This window comes from Pristis pectinata, chromosome 40, assembly GCF_009764475.1.
Source record: "Pristis pectinata isolate sPriPec2 chromosome 40, sPriPec2.1.pri, whole genome shotgun sequence".
NCBI lineage: Eukaryota > Metazoa > Chordata > Chondrichthyes > Rhinopristiformes > Pristidae > Pristis > Pristis pectinata.
The window spans coordinates 1,673,567-1,697,390 of record NC_067443.1 but is presented as its reverse complement, the minus strand read 5'-3'; the positions used below and the strand labels follow the sequence as shown (position 1 = coordinate 1,697,390).

At 47.2% G+C, this 23,824-nt stretch overlaps 1 protein-coding gene across 8 annotated transcripts in view; it reads right to left on the bottom strand.

The window, feature by feature from the left end:
• Window positions 1-23,824, bottom strand: part of gatad2b (GATA zinc finger domain containing 2B) — a 129,316-nt gene that overhangs the window by 37,656 nt on the left and 67,836 nt on the right. The gene's annotated exons all lie outside the window — the stretch shown is intronic.

Sequence of the window (23,824 nt, the reverse complement as noted above, 5' to 3'; positions counted from 1 at the left end):
CTCTCCTTATAGTGAATAGTCTCCAATCCAGGCAGCATCCTGGTGAACCTCTTCTGCACCCTTATCACAGGCTCCACAACTGTCCTGTAATGGAGCGACCAGAACTGCACACAATACCAAAGGTTTATACAGCTGCAACGTGACTTCTCTTATACTCAATGCCCCGACCAAAGAAAGCAAGCTTGCTGTACACCTTCGTTATCACCCTATCTACTTGCATGGTCATCCTCAGGGAGCTACAGACCTGGACCCCAAGATCCCAGTGTGCATCAATGCTGTTAAATAGGGGGCTATGTGGGAGAGAGGGGTTGGATAGATCTTAGAGCAGGATAAAGTGTCAGCACAACATTGTGGACCGAAGGGCCTGTACTGTGCTGTAGTGTTCTATGTTGTGCTGACATTCTATCCTGCGGTGAGAGGGGAGAGATTTAATAGGAACCAATGGAGCAACCTTATCTTTACACAGAGGGTGGTAAGTATATGGAATGAGCTGCCAGAGGAAGTGTTTGAGGCAGGTACAATAACAACCTTTAAAGGCAGTTGGACAGATACATTGATATGAAAAGTTAAGAAGGATACAGGCCTAATGCAGGCAAATGGGACTAGCACCTTGGTCGGCATGGACAAGTTGGGCTGAAGGGCCTGTTTCCGTGCTGTATTTATGACTCTATGAAACGCAAAATGCTATGGGATGATGTGAGAAAAACAAATTGTGAGAACACATGACACATGAATGATAGAAAAATAGGGGGCTGTGTGGGAGGGAAGGGTTAGATCGATCTTAGAGCAGGATAAAATGTCGGCACAACATTGTGGGCCGAAGGGCCTGTACTGTGCTGTAGTGTTTGATGTTCTATATTCAGGCAGCAGCTGTGGAGGGAAGGGCAGAGTTAATGATTTTCGCCAACTACCACTTCTGATGAAGGATCGCCTACCTGAAATGTTACCCACTCCACAGATGCTGCCCGGCGCGATTAGTTTCCCCAGAATTGTCTGCTACTTCAGATTTGCAGCAGCCTTTCTTGTTTTGCTATGTCAGAATCAGGTTTACCATCACTGACACACGTCGTGAAATTTGTTGTTTTGCGGCAGCAGTACAGTGCAAGGACATTAAGATTACCGCAGGATTTTTGACATGGTGGCTGCTTCTCTCTGCGCACACACAGAGCTCACTCCCACACAGAGCACACATGGCAAATATATGTATATAAGAGAAACCAAATAAACACTAGAGGGAGTCAGGAAATAGAAAGACACGAGGTCGGGCAAGATGAGATATGGTGGGGAGGAGGCATTCAACTTGGGCTGAATGTGGGCTGTTAGACTCTGTTTAACAGTCTACTACAAAACATTCCAACTTCAGTGCACCAAGCCTGTCTACACGCTCTAGCACAGTTGAATATAATTACATCAAAGGAGCGTTTAATTATACGGAATAGTGCTGCATCATTTTAATTAAACACAGCTTGTGCAGAAAGGGTATGTGCACAGACCTCAGTGAACTACTGGGTCATGGATGAAGCTGCCAGTCTGGGGCTGGGTTGACAGTCTATTTTAGTTCATGACTGCGGCTTGATCTGGGGGATACGGAGAAGCTGTTTCTACCTGCAGGCCGGTCTAGAAGCAGGGAGAATCAACATAAGCAGAGTGCTAATAAGCCGAGAGGGAATTGGGAAGAAATCTCGTTACCCAGAGAGTGATAAGAATCCAGAACTGGCTCCCACAGGGGCAGTCGAGGTGGAGAGCAGACAGAGGTTGGAGAGGAGACACAAGAGACACTGCAGATGCTGGAATCTGGAGCAACACACAAAATGGTGGAGAAACTCAGCGGGTCAGGCAGCATCTATGGAGGGAAATAAACAGTCACATTTCAGGTTGAGACCAGATGAAGCATCTTGACCTGAAACGTCGAATGTCCATTTCCCTCCACGGATGCTGCCTGACCCGCTGAGTTCCTCTGAGCGCTTTGAGGCTAAAGGGGAACGTGAAATAGGTGGTTAATGTCACAGGGACACAAGAGACTGCAGATGCTGGAACCTGGAGCAAAAAGCAAACAGCTGGAGGAACTCAGCGGGTCAGGCAGCATCTGTGGGGGGAAACGGACAGTCGATGTTTCGGATCGAGAGGTAAATACAAAGGCATGAGAGAGGAGCTGGCCATTGTTGATTGGAAGGGGACCCTAGCAGGGATGACGGTAGAGCAGCAATGGCAGGAGTTTCTGGGAGTAATTCGGAAGATGCAGGATCAGTTCATCCCAAAGGATAAGCAGCATTCTAAAGGGAGGACGAGGCAACCGTGGCTGACAAGGGAAGTCAAAGACAGCATAAAAAAAGAGGGCATACAATATTGCAAAAATTTGCAAGAAGCTACAGGTTTGGGAAGTTTTCAAAAACCAACAGAAGGCAACTAAAGAAACAATAAGGGGAGAAAAGGTGAAATACGAAAGTAAGCTAGCCAATATATAAAAGAGGATACTAATAGTTTTTTCAGATATATAAAGAGTAAAAGAGAGGCAAGAGTGGACATCAGACCACTGGTAAATGACACTAGAGAAGTAGTAGTGGGGAACAAAGAAGTGGCAGATGAACTGAATATGTATTTTGCGTCAGTCTTCACTGTGGAAGACACCAGCAACGTGCCAGAAATTCGAGAGAGTCAGAGGCTGAAGTGAGTGTAGTCGCTATTACTAAGGAGAAGGTGCCTGGGAAGCTGAAAGGGCTGAAGGTGGATAAGTCACCTGGACCAGATGGACGACACCCCAGGGTTCTGAAAGAGGTAGCTGAAGAGATTGTGGAGGCAGTAGCAGTGATCTTTCAAGAATCACTAGATTCAGGAATGGTTCCAGAGGATTGGAAAATCGCGAATGTCACTCCACTCTTTAAGAAGGGAGGGAGGCAGAAGACAGGAAGTTATAGGCCAGTTAGCCTGACTTCTGTGGTTGGTGAGATGTTAGAGTCCATTATTAAGGATGAGGTTTCGGGGTACTTGGAAGCACATGATAAAATAGGCTGAAGTCAGCATTGTTCCTTCAGGGGAGATCTTGCCTGACAAATCTGTTGAAATTCTTTGAGGAAGTAACAGGCAGGATAGACAAAGGAGAGTCAGTGGATGTTGTTTACTTGGATTTTCAGAAGGCCTTTGACAAGGTGCCACACGTGAGGCTGCTAAACAAGATAGGAGCCCGTGGTATTACAGGAAGAGTACCAGCATGGATAGAAGATTGGCTGACTGGCAGGAGGCAAAGACTGGGAATAAAGGTGGCTTTTCTGGTTGGCTGCCAGTGACTAGTGGTGTTCCGCAGGGGTCGGTGTTGGGTCCACTACTTTTCACATTATACGTTAATGATCTGGGTGACAGAATTGATGGCTTTGCGGATGATACAAAGATAGGTGGAGGGGCAGGTAGTGTTGAGGAAGCAGGGAGTCTGCAGAAGGATTTGGACAGGTTGGGAGAATGGACAAACAAGTGGCAGATGGAATATTGCGTAGGGAAGTGCACAGTCATGCACTCTGGTAGACAGAATAAAGGCGTAGACTATTTTCTAAACGGGGAGCAAATTCAGAAATCGGAGGTGCAAAGGGACTTGGGAGTCCTAGTGCAGGATTCCCTGAAGATTAATTTGCAAGGTGAGTTGGTGGTAAGGAAGGCAAATGCAATGTTAGCATTCATTTCGAGAGGACTAGAATATAAAAGCAAGGATGTAATGCTGAGGCTTTATAAGGAGTTGGTCAGACCACATTTGGAATATATGAACAGTTTTGGGCCCCATATCCAACGATGGATGTGTTGAGTTGGAGAGGGTCCAGAGGCTGTTTACAAGAATGATCTTGGAGGTGAAAGGGTTAATGTATGACGAGCGTTTGATGGCTCTGGGCCTGTACTCACTGGAATTTAGAAGGATGGGAGGGGATCTCATGGAAACCTACCAAATACTGAAAGGCCTGGATAGAGCGGACGTGGAGAAGATGTTCCCATCAGTGGGAGAGTCCGGGATCCGAGGGCACAGCTCAGAATAAAGGGACGTCCCTTTAGAACAGAGATGAGGAGGGATTTCTTCAGCCAGAGGGTGGTGAAGCTGTGGGATTCGTTGCCACAGACAGCCGTGGAGGCCAAATCATTGGGTATATTTAAAGTGGAGGTTGATAGGTTCTGGATTAGTAAGGGTGTCAAAGGTTACAGGGAGAAGGCAGGAGAATGGGGTTGAGAGGGAAAAATAGATCAGCCAGACTTGATGGGCTGATGGCCAAATTCTGCTCCTGTGTCTTATGAGTCCCTTCATCGTCAGTCCAGATCAAGGGTCTTAACCCAAGACGTCGACTCTCGAAAGCCTTCCTGCAGTCTGTCAATTATTACTGATAGCGCTGCAGCTACAGTTTTAAAGGGTGTAACTGCAACAGTCAGAGTGCTACATCGTCACCAGTGTCGCAGATCTGTGACACCGTGAAAATCTGTGCCGACCATCTGGCTCAAGTGTTTAACTCTCACTGCTGCAGTCGGAGGTACCCACCTGCTTCAAAAGGGCATCAGTCATACCCAAGAAGAGCAGGGTGAGCTGCCTCAACAACTATCGCCTGGAAGCACTCACATCTACTGTGATGAAGTGCTTCAACAGGTTGGTCATGGCTAGAATTAACTCCTGCCTGAGCAAGGACCTGGACGCGCTGCAATTTGCCTACCGCCACAACAGGTCTACAGCGGACGCAATCTCACTGGCTCTCCACTCGGCTTTGGAGCACCTAGACAACAGCAAAACATATGTCAAGCTGCTGTTTATCGATTACAGCTCGGCGTTCAACACCCTCAGCACGAATCAAGAAGCTTCAAAATCTGGGCCTCTGTACTTCCCTCTGCAACTGGATCCTCGACTTTCTTATCGGGAGACCACAGTCAGTGCGGATCGGTGATAACATCTCCTCCTTGCTGACAATCAACACAGGCGCACCTCAAGGATGCGTGCTTAGTCCACTGTTCTACTCTCTCTACACTCATGAATATGCGGCTAGGCACAGCTCAAATGCCATCTATAAATTCACCGGTGACACCACTGTTGTTGGCAGAATCTCAGATGGCGATGAGGAGGCGTACAGGAGTGAGAGAGATCAGCTGGTTAAGTGGTGTCACAACAGCGACCTCGCTCAATGTCGGCAAGACCAAGGAATTGATTGTGGACTTCAGGAAGGGGAAGTCAGGAGAACACACACCAGTCCTCACTGAGGAGTCAGCGGTGGAAAGGGTGAGCAGCTTCAAGTTCCTGGGCGTCAACATCTCAGAGGATCTATCCTGGGCACAACACATTAATGCAATCACGAAGAAGGCACGCCAGCAGCTCTACTTCGTTAGAATTATGAGGAGATTTGGTACGTCACCAAAGACTCTTGCAAATTTCTACAGATGTACAGTGGAGAGCATTCTGACTGGTTGCATCACCGCCTGGTATCGATGGTCCAATGTGCAGGATTGCAAGAGGCTGCAAAGGGTTGTAGACTCAGCCGGCTCCATCACGGGCACAACCCTCCCCGTCATCAAGGACATCTTCAAGAGGTGGTGCCTCAAGAAGGCGGTGCCTCAATGAAATGCAAAGTATTCCTCAGAATACTAATTACTGGTTAGGCCACAGCTGAAGCACGACCATCGGTTCCAGGATCTACACACTGAGGAGGTGAAAGAGTGTGGGAGGTGACTGAGCAGAACCTTCATGGGATGAACGCTATCTAACTAGCAGGATCGGAAGAGGCTGCAGAGGGTTGTAGATTCAGCCAGCTCCATCACGGGCACAACCCTCACCACCATCGAGGACATCTTCAAGAGGCGGTGCCTCGAGAAAGCGGCATCCATCATTGAGGACCCTCACCACCTGGGACATGCCCTCATCACGTTACTACCATCGGGGAGGAGGTACAGGAGCTGAAGACCCGCACTCAACGATTCACGAACAGCTTCTTCCCCTCCGCCATCAGATTCCTCAATGGTCCGTGAACCCATGAACACTCCCTCGTTACTCCCCTTTTGCAGTATTTATTTTTGTAACTTACAGTAATTTTTATGTCTTTATGCCTTGCACTGCACTGCTGCCGCAAAACAACACATTTCACGACGTACGTCGGTGATAACAAACCTGATTCTGAGATGCTGCCTTTTTCTATGTGCTCCCTCAGATGGCAGGTAAAGATTACAATCCTAACTGGTACCCTGCTTTGTGCTTCCCGCTTCATGCATCAGAGCACCCTCGTGCAGCACGAGGTGTCGGCATTTTCACTGAAGAAAAAACTAGAAAACAGAAAATATTTGACTACTTGCTAAACACAGCCATGTTGTTCATGTTTACCCAACCAATGAGAGCCCACTAAGTAATTGGCCCGCAGCCAATGAGAGCACAGTAGGTAATAACTCCTTTGACAGCTGATTCAATTTGCACTCAATCTCAGGAAGGCATCCCGAGTGCTAAGTGAGGTACCAGTGCATTCAAATAAATTCAGCAAGCTTTTCTGCTGTCCTGGAACTCTGGGCAGCCATACCAAGCAATCTTTATTGCTGTGTGCTGCCAACACTCCTGCTCCTGATGGATTTCAGCCTGGGGGTCTTAAGAGTGGCTGGTGAGATAGTTGATGCACTGGTTTTAATTTTCCAAAATCCCCTAGTGTTGGGGAAGATTCTGTTAGGCTTGAAAATTGCAAAGAGGGAGGGAGTAAGTGGGAAACTAAACTTAGAACGGTACAGCACAGGAACAGGCCCTTTGGCCCCTCGATGCTCTGCCAAACTGATTAAGCTGATGACATTTAATCCCTTCTGCCTGCACATGGTCTAAATCTCTCCATTCTCTGCGTAATCATCTGCCTATCTCAATTGTCTCCATCGTATCTGCCTCCACCACACCTCTGGCAGCCCTGCACGTCTCCTTTGAACTTGCCCCCTCACCTTACATGCACGCCCCCTAGTATTAGACACTTCAAGCCTGGGAAGAAGATACGGGAGCTGTCTATCTCTGCCTCTCATAATATTACCAATTTCTATCACGTCTCCCCTCAACCTCCAGAGAAAACAACCCAGGTTTGTCCGACCTCTCCTTATAGCACATGTCCTCCGATCCAGGCAGTGTCCTGGTGAACCTCTTCTGCACCCTCTCCAAAGCCTCCACATCCTTCCTGTAATGGGGCGAGCAGAACTGAATGCAGTAATCCAGCTGTGGCCTAACCAGAGTCTTATAACGGTGGGTTAGAATCATACAGTACAGAAACGGGCCCTTTCAGCTCATCTCGTCCATACTGACAGTGATGCTTATCTACGCTAATCCCATCTGCCTACGGTAGGCCTTTCCTATTCAGATAATTAGACAGATACATGGATAGGAAAGGTTTAGAGGGATAGAATCAGAATTATCATCACTGACTTACGTGGCATGAAATTTGTGGTTTTACGGCAGCAGTACAGTGCAAAGACATATAATTACTTTAAATTACAAAAATAAATAAATAGTACAAAAAAAGAAGTAACGAGCAGTGCTCATGAGTTCATGGACTGTTAAGAAATCTGATGACAGGGGAAGTAGCTGTTTCTGAATCGTATTGACATGGGCCAAACGCAGGCAAATGGGACCTTGGTTGGCATGGACGAGAGGGCCGAAGGGCCTGCTTCCCTTCTGTATAACTGTGACTCCATCCAAGTACCAGTCCAAATGCCTTTTAAACATTATAGTTGTGTCTGCCTCCACCACCTCTTCTGGCAGCTCATTCCAGATACCCACCACCCTGTGTATGAAAAATTCCTCCCTCAGGTCTCCTTTAAATTTCTCCCCTTTCACTTTAAACCTGTGCCCTCTCGTTCTCGACTCCCCTGCCTTGGCAAAAAGACTCTTTATCTATGTGCCTTATAATTTTCTAACCTCTATAAGTTAACCTCTGTAAGCGTAATGTCTGTCATGGAGAAAACTGTGAAAATCTATAATTAAAGAGGTTAGAAAAGTTCAAGGCAAAGTCAACATGCAAAAGGGTAATCACGTTTGACCCACTTATTGGAGATCTTTGAAGAGGTAACGCACTGTGGATGAAGAGGAACCAATAGACGTACTATATGCAACAAAAACCTCGCACTCAACGTCAGCAAGACCAAGGAATTGATTGTGGACTTCAGGAAGGGGAAGTCAGGAGAACACACACCAGTCCTCACTGAGGGATCAGCGGTAGAAAGGGTGAGCAGCTTCAAGTTCCTGGGCGTCAACATCTCAGAGGATCTATCCTGGGCACAACACATTAATGCAATCACGAAGAAGGCACGCCAGCAGCTCTACTTCGTTAGAATTATGAGGAGATTTGGTACGTCACCAAAGACTCTTGCAAATTTCTACAGATGTACAGTGGAGAGCATTCTGACTGGTTGCATCACCGCCTGGTATCGATGGTCCAATGTGCAGGATTGCAAGAGGCTGCAAAGGGTTGTAGACTCAGCCGGCTCCATCACGGGCACAACCCTCCCCGTCATCAAGGACATCTTCAAGAGGTGGTGCCTCAAGAAGGCGGTGCCTCAATGAAATGCAAAGTATTCCTCAGAATACTAATTACTGGTTAGGCCACAGCTGAAGCACGACCATCGGTTCCAGGATCTACACACTGAGGAGGTGAAAGAGTGTGGGAGGTGACTGAGCAGAACCTTCATGGGATGAACGCTATCTAACTAGCAGGATCGGAAGAGGCTGCAGAGGGTTGTAGATTCAGCCAGCTCCATCACGGGCACAACCCTCACCACCATCGAGGACATCTTCAAGAGGCGGTGCCTCGAGAAAGCGGCATCCATCATTGAGGACCCTCACCACCTGGGACATGCCCTCATCACGTTACTACCATCGGGGAGGAGGTACAGGAGCTGAAGACCCGCACTCAACGATTCACGAACAGCTTCTTCCCCTCCGCCATCAGATTCCTCAATGGTCCGTGAACCCATGAACACTCCCTCGTTACTCCCCTTTTGCAGTATTTATTTTTGTAACTTACAGTAATTTTTATGTCTTTATGCCTTGCACTGCACTGCTGCCGCAAAACAACACATTTCACGACGTACGTCGGTGATAACAAACCTGATTCTGAGATGCTGCCTTTTTCTATGTGCTCCCTCAGATGGCAGGTAAAGATTACAATCCTAACTGGTACCCTGCTTTGTGCTTCCCGCTTCATGCATCAGAGCACCCTCGTGCAGCACGAGGTGTCGGCATTTTCACTGAAGAAAAAACTAGAAAACAGAAAATATTTGACTACTTGCTAAACACAGCCATGTTGTTCATGTTTACCCAACCAATGAGAGCCCACTAAGTAATTGGCCCGCAGCCAATGAGAGCACAGTAGGTAATAACTCCTTTGACAGCTGATTCAATTTGCACTCAATCTCAGGAAGGCATCCCGAGTGCTAAGTGAGGTACCAGTGCATTCAAATAAATTCAGCAAGCTTTTCTGCTGTCCTGGAACTCTGGGCAGCCATACCAAGCAATCTTTATTGCTGTGTGCTGCCAACACTCCTGCTCCTGATGGATTTCAGCCTGGGGGTCTTAAGAGTGGCTGGTGAGATAGTTGATGCACTGGTTTTAATTTTCCAAAATCCCCTAGTGTTGGGGAAGATTCTGTTAGGCTTGAAAATTGCAAAGAGGGAGGGAGTAAGTGGGAAACTAAACTTAGAACGGTACAGCACAGGAACAGGCCCTTTGGCCCCTCGATGCTCTGCCAAACTGATTAAGCTGATGACATTTAATCCCTTCTGCCTGCACATGGTCTAAATCTCTCCATTCTCTGCGTAATCATCTGCCTATCTCAATTGTCTCCATCGTATCTGCCTCCACCACACCTCTGGCAGCCCTGCACGTCTCCTTTGAACTTGCCCCCTCACCTTACATGCACGCCCCCTAGTATTAGACACTTCAAGCCTGGGAAGAAGATACGGGAGCTGTCTATCTCTGCCTCTCATAATATTACCAATTTCTATCACGTCTCCCCTCAACCTCCAGAGAAAACAACCCAGGTTTGTCCGACCTCTCCTTATAGCACATGTCCTCCGATCCAGGCAGTGTCCTGGTGAACCTCTTCTGCACCCTCTCCAAAGCCTCCACATCCTTCCTGTAATGGGGCGAGCAGAACTGAATGCAGTAATCCAGCTGTGGCCTAACCAGAGTCTTATAACGGTGGGTTAGAATCATACAGTACAGAAACGGGCCCTTTCAGCTCATCTCGTCCATACTGACAGTGATGCTTATCTACGCTAATCCCATCTGCCTACGGTAGGCCTTTCCTATTCAGATAATTAGACAGATACATGGATAGGAAAGGTTTAGAGGGATAGAATCAGAATTATCATCACTGACTTACGTGGCATGAAATTTGTGGTTTTACGGCAGCAGTACAGTGCAAAGACATATAATTACTTTAAATTACAAAAATAAATAAATAGTACAAAAAAAGAAGTAACGAGCAGTGCTCATGAGTTCATGGACTGTTAAGAAATCTGATGACAGGGGAAGTAGCTGTTTCTGAATCGTATTGACATGGGCCAAACGCAGGCAAATGGGACCTTGGTTGGCATGGACGAGAGGGCCGAAGGGCCTGCTTCCCTTCTGTATAACTGTGACTCCATCCAAGTACCAGTCCAAATGCCTTTTAAACATTATAGTTGTGTCTGCCTCCACCACCTCTTCTGGCAGCTCATTCCAGATACCCACCACCCTGTGTATGAAAAATTCCTCCCTCAGGTCTCCTTTAAATTTCTCCCCTTTCACTTTAAACCTGTGCCCTCTCGTTCTCGACTCCCCTGCCTTGGCAAAAAGACTCTTTATCTATGTGCCTTATAATTTTCTAACCTCTATAAGTTAACCTCTGTAAGCGTAATGTCTGTCATGGAGAAAACTGTGAAAATCTATAATTAAAGAGGTTAGAAAAGTTCAAGGCAAAGTCAACATGCAAAAGGGTAATCACGTTTGACCCACTTATTGGAGATCTTTGAAGAGGTAACGCACTGTGGATGAAGAGGAACCAATAGACGTACTATATGCAACAAAAACCTCGCACTCAACGTCAGCAAGACCAAGGAATTGATTGTGGACTTCAGGAAGGGGAAGTCAGGAGAACACACACCAGTCCTCACTGAGGGATCAGCGGTAGAAAGGGTGAGCAGCTTCAAGTTCCTGGGCGTCAACATCTCGGATGATCTGTCCCAGGCCCAACACATTGATGCAATCACAAAGGCGGCACGCCAGTAGCTCTACTTCATTAGGATTTTGAGGAGATTTGGTATGTCACCAAAGACTCTTGCAAATTCCTACAAATGTACGATGGAGAGCATTCTGACTGGTTGCATCACTGCCTGGTATGGAGGTGCCAATGTGCAGGATTGCAAGAGGCTGCAGAGGGTTGTAGACTCAGTCAGCTCCATCACGGGTACAACTCTCCCTGCCATCAGGGCATCTTCAAGAGGCACAGCCTCAAGGCGGCATCCATCACTAAGGACGCTCACCACCTGGGACATGCCCTCTTCTCGTTACTACCATTGGGGAGGAGGTACAGGAGCCTGAAGACCCTCAGTCAACGACTTAGGAACAGCTTCTTCCCCTCCGCCATCAGATTTCTGAACGGTCCATGAACACTACTTTGTTATTCCTTTTTTAGCACTATTTATTTATTTTGTAATTTAAAGTAATTTTATGTCTTTTCACTGTACTGCTGCCACAAAACAACAAATTTCACGTCAAATAAGTCAGCGATAATAAATCTGATTCTGACTTAGATTTCTAGAAGGCTTCTGATAAGGTGCCACATCAGGTTATTGCAGAACTAAGAGCTCAGGTTGCCAGAGGTAACACAGTGGTGTGGATGGGAGATTGGCTGGCTGACAGGAGACAGGAATGGGTCAGTCTCTGGCTGGCAAGATCTAATGAGTGGGGTGCCACAGAGATCAGTGCCGGGACCCTAACTCTTAACGCAAGCCCAAAATGGCTCGGATAAAGGTACCAAAGCTACAGTTGCTAAAATTGCTGATGAGACAAAGATAGGAAGAAAAATAAGGATCTTCATAAGGCATTTGGACAGGTACTTGGACGGGAACCGTAGCGTCATACAGCACGGAAACAGGCCCAACTGGTCCGTGCCAACCAAGTTGCCTTCCTGAGCTAGGACATAAACGGATATGGAGAAGTTACGTGAGGCTGGAAAGATCTGGGAAATGGAGTGTGATGTGGGGAAGTGGGAAATGTCCGTATTGGCATGAAAGATAAAGCGGTTATTTAAACAGTGAGCAGTTGTGGAGCTCTGAGAGGCAGGGGGACCTGGGTGTCCCCTCATGCATGCATCACCAAAGACTAGAATGCAGGTACTGCAAGTAATTAGGAAGGTTAATGGAAAGTTAGCATTTACCGCTGGGGAATTGAATACAAAATTGTGCTTGTTTTCAGGGCATTGTGAGACACAGTACTGGTCTCCTTGTAGAAGGATGTGAATATGTTGGATGTTCAGAGGAGGACTACTAAATTGATACCTTATCATAAGGTATACGATAAGGTATCAATTTGGTAATCCTCCTCTGAATATGTTGGGTTATCATAAAGGTTGGGCAGGCTGAGTTTAGATCCATGGTTTAGAAGAGTGAGAGAGACCTTGACTGAAACCCACTAGATCCTGACGGGCCTTGACAGGGTGGCTGTAGAGAGGAGGTTTCCTTTTGTAGGCGAATCTACAACTGTGGGGGGTGGAAGGGTCACTGCTTACAAATAAGGGTGGCCCATTTAAGAGTGACACAAGCCAATTTACTTTCTCTGAGGGTCATGAACCTTCGTCACAGGATGGTGGAAGGAGTCTTTGATTATTTATTAAGGCACTTAACACAGGAGGCCACTTGGCCCATTAGGTGCATGCCAACTCTCAGCAATTCGGCTCCTTCCCCCACTATAATTCCTGCACTCCTGAAAAATTCTCTCTCACACACCCCTTTGATTGTTCTTTGCCATTAACCTACACTAGGGGTAATCTACAGTGGCCGGTTAAGCCACCAGTACATCTTCGGGACGTGGGAGGAAACTGGATAACCCAGGGGAACCAGCACAGTTACTGGGAGAACATGCAAATTCCGCAAAGATGGTGGCCAAGGTTGGGATTGAACCAGTCCCCGGAGGTGTGAGCCCGCAGCCAGGGTAGATGGACGCTTGATAAGCAAGAGGGTGAAAAGTTACCTCGGCAGACGAGGGCTTGGAGCCACGATGACAATCTCAAAATGGCAGAAACAGGCTTGAGGGGCCGAGTGGCCTGTTCCTGCTCCTAAATCATACGTTTGTAAATATTATCTTCAATTAATATCAGTAGAAAATTATTTGATCGTTAATCTCACCATTGCTTGCGCAAGCTTGCTGTGAGCATGTGGGACCTTGCATAAGATATCTTTATAAGTCATATGTACATCGAAACACACAGTGAAATGCATCTTTTGCGTCGAGTGTCACCACGCTTCCAGCGCCAACATAGCATGCCCACAGCTCCTAACCTGTACGTCTTTGGAATGTGGGAGGAAACCGGAGCACCCGGAGGAAACCCACGCAGACACGGGGAGAACGTACAAACTCCTTACAAACAGCGGCGGGAATTGAACCCGGGTCGTGGCGCTGTAATAGCATTACGCTAACCGCTACACTACCATGCCTGTCCTTTCATGACTACTAACAGCACAAGAAGGGGAAGCAGGGTTAGACCACGTGGCCTTGCGTGCCTGCCTTGCCATTCAATAGCCACAGCTGACCCTGCCTCACGCCACTGTTCCACCAGCCCCTGTGACTCTCTCGTGGTCCAAGTTCAATTGATCACAGCCTTTAATGCATTCAACAAGTGAGCATTCAATGTTGCTGCCTGACCCACTAAGTTTGTATTTAGCCCAACATTCAGTGTTCCCTGGAGTAAAGGACTCCAATGATTTAACAGTCCTTTGTGTAAAGAAATTTCTCATCTTTGCCCTAAATGAGTGTCCCCTCAGCGTGAGACTATGTCCTCCAGCACCAATCCCTTCAGAAAGGAAAAGATGATTCAGATGAAGAGGGGTGGTAAAGGATAAGATGTTTAGAGGGGATCTGAGGAGGAATATTTTCCCCCAGAGGGGGTTTGGAAGTTGGAACACACTGCCTGAGGGGGTGGTGGAGGCAGACTCTCACAACATTCAGTCACCAATGCAAAGGGCCAAATAGCGGCAAATGGGATTAGAATACATGGTGGTCTAGATGAACGGCATCTGAAGGGCCCGTTTCTGTGTTGTACGTCTTCTCTGCCATCTGATGTGGTAAATGCAGGCTCGCTCTTAACTTTTAAGAGTAAATTGGATAGATACATGGACGAGAGAGGTCTGGAGGGGTATGGGCTGGGGGCAGGTAAATGGGACTAGCTGAATAATGTTTCAGCACAGACTAGAAGGGCCGAATGGCCTGTTTTCTGTGCTGTAGTTTTTCTATGGTTCTATGGTTTCTATGATTCAACTGCTCGTCTGGATACTTCAATGTTGTGAGAGTCTCTACCTCCACTGCTCCCTCAAGCAGTGCGGTCCAGGTTTCAACCCCCCCCCCCCCCCCCCCCCCTTCTGGGGGTAAAAGTTCTTGCTCAGATCCCCTCTAAACCTCTTCCCCCTTACCTTATGCCCTCTAGTTTTAGACAACACTGCCATGGGAAAAGGTTTCCCACTATAGATAGGGTGAATGCACTCAGTCTTTTCCCCAGAGTTGGGGAATCAAGAACTAGAGGACACAGGTTTAAGGTGAGAGGGGAGAGATTTAATAGGAACCTGAAGGGCAACTTCTTCACCCAGAGGGTGGTCCGTATATGGAACGAGCTGCGAGAAGAAGTGGTTGAAACACAGAAACATAGAAAACCTACAGCACAATTCAGGCCCTTCGGCCCACAAAGCTGTGCTGAACATGTCCCTACCTTAGAAATTACTAGGCTTACCCACAGCCCTTTATTTTTCTCAGCTCCATGTACCTATCCAAGAGTCTCTTAAAAGACCCTATCGTATCCACCTCCACCATCCTCGCCGGCAGCCCATTCCACGCACTCACCACTCTGAGTAAAAAACTTACCCCTAACATCACCTCTATACCTACTCCCCAGCACCTTAAACCTATGTCCTCTTGTGGCCACCATTTCAGCCCTGGGGAAAAGCCTCTGACTACCTACCCGATCAATGCCTCTCATCATCTTATATACCTCTATCAGGTTCCCCCTCATCCTCCGTCGCTCCAAGAAGAAAAGGCCAAGTTCCCTCAACCTGCTTTCATAAGGCATGCTCTGCATTCCAGGCAGCATCCTTGTAAATCTCCTCTGTACCCTCTCTATGGTTTCCACATCCTTCCTGTAGTGAGGCGACCAGAACTGAGCACAGTGCTCCAAGTGGGGTCTGACCAGGGTCCTATATAGCTGCAACAATACCTCTTGCCTCCTAAATTCAATTCCCCGATTGATGAAGGACAATACACAATATGCCTTAACCACAGAGTCAATCTGTGCAGCTGCTTTGAGCGTCCTAAGGACTCGGACCCCAAGATCCATCTGACCCTCCACACTGCCAAGAGTCCTACCATTAATACTATATTCTGCCATCATATTTGACCTACCAAAATGAACCACTTCACACTTATCTGGGTTGAACTCCATCTGCCACTTCTCAGCCCAACTTTGCGTCCTATGTCCCGCTGTAACCTGTGAGGGCCCTCTATACTATCCACAACACCTCCAACCTTTGTGTCATCCGCAAACTTACTAACTGATCCTTCCACTTCCTCATCCAGGTCGTTTATAAAAATCACAAAGAGTAAGGGTCCCAGAACAGATCCCTGAGGTACACCACTGGTCACCGAGCTCCATGCAGAATACGACCCTTCAACAACTACTCTTTGCCTTCTGTGGGCCAGCCAGTTCTGGATCCACATTGCAATGTCCCCTTGGATCCCATGCCTCCTTACTTTCTCAATAAGCCTTGCATGGTTGTTTTTTTTAAAATTCGGGAATAGTGGGGCAGGTATGTGACGTCAGCAGGTAGCTTGCGGGCAGTTTAAAAAGTGGGTGAAAAAAGTTTGGAGGTTTTGTTTCGGCAGGCTTCGGGACTTCGGAACAGCTAAGTTTTTTTTAATTCTCATTGGGAATAGTGAGGCGGGTACATTAACCGCATTTAAATGGTACTTGGACAGGTCCATGGATAGGAAAGGTTTAGAGGGATATGAGCCAAACATGGGCAAATGGGACTAGCTTAGATGAGCATCTTGATTGGCATGGACCAGTTGGGCCAAAGGGCCTGTTTCTGTGCTGTGTGATCTATCAACGCCCCTCATAATTTTGTAGACTTCTATCAGATCCCCCCTCAGACTTTTCCACATCAACGAAAACAAACCCAGCCTCCCCAGTCTCTCCTCGTAACCGAAACAAAGAACATATTCAAAGAACTCCTGTATGACTGTATGTGATGGGCAGAATAGATAAGGGGGAGACCAGAAGTTGTGGATTTCCAGAAAGCTTTCAAGAAGGTCCTCCAGATGAGGGTGGTTTACAAGGTGAGAACATACGAAATCAGGGGCAACGTACTGATATGGATAGAGAATGGTTATAGGACAGTGGTAATAAACCAATTTCCATCAGGCAGAAGATACAAGAGCCTGAAAGCACGTACCACCAGGATCAAGGACAGCTTCTATCCCGCTGTTATCAGACTATTGGATTGTTCCCTTGTACAATAAGATGGACTCTTGACCTCACAATCTACCTCATTATGGCCTTTTGTCTGCCTGCACTTTCTCTGTAGCTGTGACACTTCATTCTGTTATTGTTTTCCCTTGTACTACCTCAATGTGCTGTGTAATGAAGTGATCTGTATGGATGGCATGCAAAACAAAGTTTTTCCACTGGACCTCAGTACACGTGACGATAAACCAATTTACCAATTCTCAGGCTGGCAGGCTGTGACAAGTGGGGAGGCAGATATGACAGCAATGTCTAAGAGGCATTTAGACAGGCAGGTGAACAGGAACGGAGGGATACAGACCATGTGCAGGCAGATGGGATTAGACTGGCATCATGTTCAGCACTGACATAGTGGTTTGAAGGGCTGTTCCTGTGCTGTACTGTTCTATGTTTGGGTCCCAGCTACTCACAATGGTTTGGCTGAGGGGTCCAAATGTCATATTTCCAAATTTGCTGATGATACTAAAATAGGCGGGATGATGAGTGCAGAGGATGTAAAGAGGCTTCGGCAGATATAGATGAGCTGAGTGTGTGAGAACACAGCGAGTGGAAAAATGTAGTCATCAACTTTGGTGCACAAACCAGAAAGGCGGAGTGTTTGTTAAATGGTGAGAGATCGGGTAGTGTTGATGCTCAAAGGGGTTTTTGTTAAATGGTGAGAGATCGGGTAGTGTTGATGCACAAAGGGACCTGGGTGTGCTTGTCCACAAATTACTGAAGACCAACATACAGGTGCAACATATGTTAACCTCCATATTCAGAGGGTCTGATTGCAGGAGTGTGTCTTATTGTGATTGTCCTTGGCCTTGGTGAGACCACATCTGTACAGTTTTGGTCTAATTTTTTAAGAAAGGAATTGAAATTGGTTTATTATTGTCACATGTACCAAGGTACAGTGAAAAACTTGCCTTGCATACTGTTCATACAGGTCAATTCATTACACAGTGCATTGAGGTAGCACAGGGTGAAAATAACAACAGAATGCAGAGTAAAGTGGCACAGTTACAGAGAAAGTGCAATGTGGGTAGACGATAAGGTGCAACGTCATAACGAGGTAGATTGTGAGGTCAAGAGTCCATCTTAATATATTAGGGAACAGTTCAATAGTCTTATAACAGCGGGATAGAAGCTGTCCTTGAGCCTGGTGGTACGTGCTTTCAGGCTTTTGTATCTTCTGCCCAACGGGAGAGGGGAGAAGAGAGAATGTCCAGGGTGGGTGGGGTCTTTGATTATGCTGACTGCTTTACCAAGGCAGTGAAAAGAGTCCGTGGAGAGGAGGGTGGTTTCTGTGATGTGTGGAGCTGAGTCTACAACTCTCTGCAGTCTCTTGGGCAGAGCAGTTGCCGTACCAAGCCGTGATGCATCCAGATAGGATGCTTTCTGTGGTGCATCGATAAAAATTGGTAAGGGTCGATGGGGACATGCCAAATTTCTTTAGCCTCCTGAGGAAGTAGAGGTACTGGTGAGCTTTCTTGGCTGTGGCGTCTACGTGGTTGGACCAGGACAGGCTATTGGTGATGTCCACTCCACTCCAACTTGAAGCTCTCAACCCTTTCGACCCCAGCACAATCGACGTAGATGGATGCATGTGCACTGCCCCCCTTCCTGAAGTCAACGACCAGCTCTTTTGTTTTGCTGACATTGAGGGAAAGGCTGTTGTCATGACACCATGTCACTAAGCTCTCTATCCCCTTCCTGTACTCTGACTCATCGTTATTTGAGATATGGCCTACAACTGTGCAAACCTGTAGATGGGGTTAAAGCAGAATCTGGCCCCACAGTCGTGTATGCATAGGGAGTAGAGCAGGGGGCTGAGAACAGCCTGGCGGGGCACCAGTATTGAGAATAATCATGGCAGAGGTGTTGCTGCCTATCCTCACTGATTATGGTCTGTTGGTCAGGAAGTTGGTCAGAGATACTTAATGAATACTTTACATCAGTATTCACTATGGAAAAAGATCTTGGTGATTGTAGTGGGTACTTGCAGCAGGCTGAAAAGTTTGAGCGTGTAGATATTAAGAAAGAGGAGGTGCTGGAGCTTTTGGAAAGCATCAAGTTGGATAAGTCGCCAGGAATGGATGAGGTGTACCCCAGGCTACTGTGGGAGGTGAGGGAGGAGATTGTGGAGCCTCTGGCGATGATCTTTGCATCATCAATGGAGATGGGAGAGGTTCCAGAGGGTTGGAGGGTTGCGGATGTTGTTCCCTTATTCAAGAAAGGGAGTAGGGATAGCCCAGGAAATTATAGACCAGTGAGTCTTACTTCAGTGTTTGGTAAGTTGATGGAGAAAATCCTGAGAGGCAGGATTTATGAACATTTGGAGAGGTATAATATGATTAGGAATAGTCAGCATGGCTTTGTCAAGGTCAGGTCCTGCCTTAAGAGCCTGATTGAATTTTTTGAGGATGTGACTAAACTCATTGATGAAGGGAGAGCAGTAGATGTAGCGTATATGGATTTCAGCAAGGCGTTTGATAAGGTACCCCATGCAAGGCTTATTGGGAAAGTAAGGAGGCATGGGATCCAAGGGGACATTGCAGTGTGGATCCAGAACTGGCTGGCCCACAGAAGGCAAAGAGTGGTTGTTGACCAGTGGTGTACCTCAGGGATCTGTTCTGGGACCCTTACTCTTTGTGATTTTTATAAACGACCTGGGTGAGGAAGTGGAGGGATGGGTTAGTAAGTTTGCTGATGACACAAAGGTCTGTCAGAGGTTACAGCGGGACATAGATAGGATGCAAAACTGGGCTGAGAAGTGGCAGATGGAGTTCAACCCAGATAAGTTTTGCGGATGACACGAAGGTTGGGGGTGTTGTGGATATTTGGAGGGCTGTCAGAGGTTACAGAGGGATATAGATAGGATGCAGAGTTGGGCTGAGAAGTGACAGATGCAGTTCAACCCAGATAAGTGTGAAGTGGTTCATTTTGGTAGGTCAAATATGTTGGCGGAATATAGTATTAATGGTAGGACTCTTGGCAGTGTGGAGGATCAGAGGGATCTTGGGGTCCGAGTCCATAGGATGCTCAAAGTGGCAGCACAGGTTGACTCTGTGGTTAAGGCGGCATACAGTGTATTGTCCTTCATCAATCGGGGAATTGAATTTAGGAGCCGGAAGGTATTGTTGCAGCTATATAGGTCCCTGGTCAGACCCCACTTGGAGCACTGTGCTCAGTTCTGGTCGCCTCACTACAGGAAAGATGTGGAAGCCATAGAGAGGGTGCAGAGGAGATTTACAAGAATGCTGCCTGGAATGCGGAGCATGCCTTATGAAAGCAGGCTGAGGGAACTCTGCCTTTTCGTCTTGGAGCGATGAAGGATGAGGGGGGACCTGATAGACGTATATAAGATGATGAGAGGTATTGACAGGGTAGATAGTCAGAGGCTTTTCCCCAGGGCTGAAATGGTGGCCACAAGAGGACACAGGTTTAAGGTGCTGGGGAATAGATATAGAGGAGATGTCAGGGGTAAGTTTTTTTTTTACACAGAGAGTGGTGAGTGTGTGGAATGGGCTGCCGGCAACGGTGGTGGAGGCGGATACGATAGGTGCTTTCAAGAGACTGTTAGATCGGTATATGGAGCTGAGTAAAATAGTGGGCTATGGGTAAGCCTAGTAATTTCTAGGATAGGGACATGTTCGGCACAGCTTTGTGGGCCGAAGGGCCTGAATTGTACTGTAATTGTTCTATATTCTAAGTGTGAAGTGGTTCATTCTGGTAGGTCAAATATGATGGCAAAATATATTAATGGTAAGAGTCTTGGCAGTGTGGAGGATCAGAGAGATCTTGGGGTTCGAGTCCATAGGACACTCAAAGCAGCTGCACAGGTTGACTCTGTGGTTAAGAAGGCATATGGTGTATTGTCCTTCATCAGTCAGGGAATTGAATTTAGGAGCCGAGAGGTAATGTCGCAGCTATATAAGGACCCTGGTCAGACCCCACTTGGAGCACTGTGCTCAGTTCTGGTTGCCTCATTACAGGAAGGATGTGGAAGCCATAGAAAGGGTGCAGAGGAGATTTACAAGGATGTTGCCCGGATTGGGGTGCATGCCTTATGAAAACAGGTTGAGGGAACTTGGCCTTTTCTCCTTGGAGCGACGGAGGATGAGGGGGGGACCTGACAGAGGTGTATAAGGTGATGAGAGGCATTGATCGTGTGGATAGTCAGAGGCTTTTCCCCAGGGCTGAAGTGGTTGCCACAAGAGGACACAGGTTTAAGGTGCTGGGGAGCAGGCACAGAGGAGATGTCAGGGGTAAGTTTTTTTACTCAGAGAGTGGTGAGTGTGTGGAATGGGCTGCCGGCAACGGTGGTGGAGGCGGATACGATAGGGTCTTTTAAGAGACGTTTGGATAGGTACATGGGGCTGAGAAAAATAGAGGGCTACGGGTAAGCCTAATAATTTCTAAGGTAGGGACATGTTCGGCACAGCTTTGTGGGCCGAAGGGCCTGAAGTGTGCTGTAGGTTTTCTATGTTTTATGTTCTAAGTCAAGGATCCAGTTGCACTTGCCACTGAAGGAAAAAAGTGAAAATTCACACAAACATTTCCAGAGATGACAGGTTGAGCAGAGATCGGGTAAATTGGAACTGTATTTTCTAGAGTTTACAAGAATGAAAGGAGGGATTATCAAAATTGTTCTGGGGCTTAACAGGCTAGATGCAGGGAGGACGTTTCCTTCAACTGAGTCTAGTGCTAGTTTGAGAATAAAGGGTGGCCCATTTAGAACTGAGAGGAGGAAATATGTCCTTGCGCAGAAAGCGGTGAACCTTTGGAGCCCCCTTTGCAACAAGGCTGTGGAGGCTCAGTCGTTGTGTTCATTCAAATAGAGGTCCATAGATTTCGGGACACCAAGGGATACAATGACAGTGCTGGAAAATGGCGCTGAAGTGGTTCAGCCATGACCTTGATGAATGGTGGAAAGGACTGAAGGGCTCGATGGTCTCCATCTCTCCTATTTCACGTGGTTCTCATGTGGAGAAGTGAGAACTTGCAAACTGTGGCTTGGACTCCTCGCTGGTCGTTTGCAGCACTGGAAGTTGGAAGTGGGATAGAACAAATCAGAAGGCACCATCACCTTCTGCTCCAGTTACCCACTGGGGCTTCAGTCAGAATGCCACCTGCTAGTCTTGACGTGGTGGGCTGAATGGCCTGTTTCCGTGCTATCTTACTTTGTGCTACACCCACACAGGAAAAGAGGGGTATGTTGAACTGAAAGCACGCTGCAACTCACTTTGGGAATCTAGCCCCAGCAAACGAAAGTGATGATGAAGGGAGAACATGGATCAAATTTACACTGTCCAGTATATTCCCTCAAAAAGCCATCGACAAATCCACTCTCTCCAACACACTCACAGCCCTGATACAATTTCGCTCACACGGTATAGATCTTGTAGTCACAGAGTGAAACAGCACAGAAACAGGCCCTTACTGGTCCGTGCCGACCAAGGGGTCCACCTAAGCTGGTCCCATTTGCCCATGTTTGGCCCATATCCCTCAAGTTCAAGTTTACAGGGTATAAATGCCATGACAATTTGCTTTTTGAAGCAGCAGTGCAGTGATGTGAGTTAACATAAACTTAACAAATCTAACCCTCTAAACCTTTCTTATCCATATACTTATCCAACTATCTTTTAAATGTCATTACTGTACCCACCTCAACTACTTTCTCTAGCCGCTCGTTCTGTGTGAACAAGCTGCCCCTCAGGTCCCTTTCACCTTAAGCCTGTGCCCTCTAGGTTTTGGTTCCCTCTCACATACTCCTGCTACAATTCCTTGCATACACACCCTAGATCCCCTCTCCCTCTAAATAATTACGGGTTGCCCTAGTTTAATTGCTCAGTGTTTTAACTGACGTGTAACTTCAGAGAATGCAGACAACATCTTTCACTGCAGCTTGTATGCTTCCTTTTGTTTAACAATGGACCTCAAACAGCTCCCAAATAATAAACAAACCCCGGTTAAAAAGCAGATCAGTTGTTGGAGGAAGCTGGTCTGATGCCAGGTAAGTGGCAGGTGTCCCAGACCAGTGAGCAAATGGTTTGCATGCACCTTAGCACAGATATGACAAACTGATCTAAATGTTGAGCAAGTTGCTGGATGCTTGCAGTTGCTGGGAAGATCCTATTGGTTATATGTGACATGAAAGGGCAGGCATGAAGTGGGAGAAGTGCCAGAGGAAAGACCTACAAGGATAAGACCAGGCTCCCCTTCACAACCACTAGTCACCATCGAGCTCTCAGCCAACAAAGTACTTTTGAAGCACTGTCACTGTAAGTGAGGGCCGAGGAAAGAGAGTTTTAAAATTAACAACTGTTTACACGGTGGAGACAAGAACCAGGGTCACTCACTAGACAAGCACTTGAATTGCCATGGCTGGTAAATGGGATAGTTCAGATGGTAATTGGTGGTTGGAATGGACTTTCTGTGCAGTGGGACAATGACTAGGGTCCATAAATAAATGACAGTCATGAACAATTTCATTTGGCTATCCAAGAGGAACTCTTTTTTTTTACCCAGCGTGTGGGGGAGACTATGGAACTTAGTCCCACGAGGAGTGGTTGAGATAGATTGCCTGGATGCACAAAGGGGACACAAGAGACTGCAGATGCTGGAATCTGGAGCAGAAACGAGCTGCTGGAGGAACTCAGCGGGTTAGGCAGCGTCTGTGGAGGGAAATGAACCCAGAGTTCGTCCAGCAGCTCGTCGTTTGCATACAGGGGAAGTTGGACATGCTGGTGGGGTGTGATGCAAGGTGAGAGGAGGCATTTACAGATGAAGCACAGGAACAGGTGCACAAAACCATGAGGGGTATAGTCAAGGTGACCACACACAGTCTTATCCCCAGGTAAGGGGAACTAAAACCTAGCGGGCATAGGTTTAAGGTGGGAGGTGAAAAGATTTAAAAGGGACCCAAGGGGCAACTTCTTCACCCAGAGGGTGATCAGTGTTTGGAACGAGTTGCCAGAGGAAGTGATTGAGGCAGCTGCAATAACATTTAAAAGACATACGGATAAGTACGTGGGTAGGAAATGGGCCAAATGTGGGCAAATGGTTCTAACTTAGGTGGGCACCATGATCAGCATGGATCAGTTGGGCCGAAG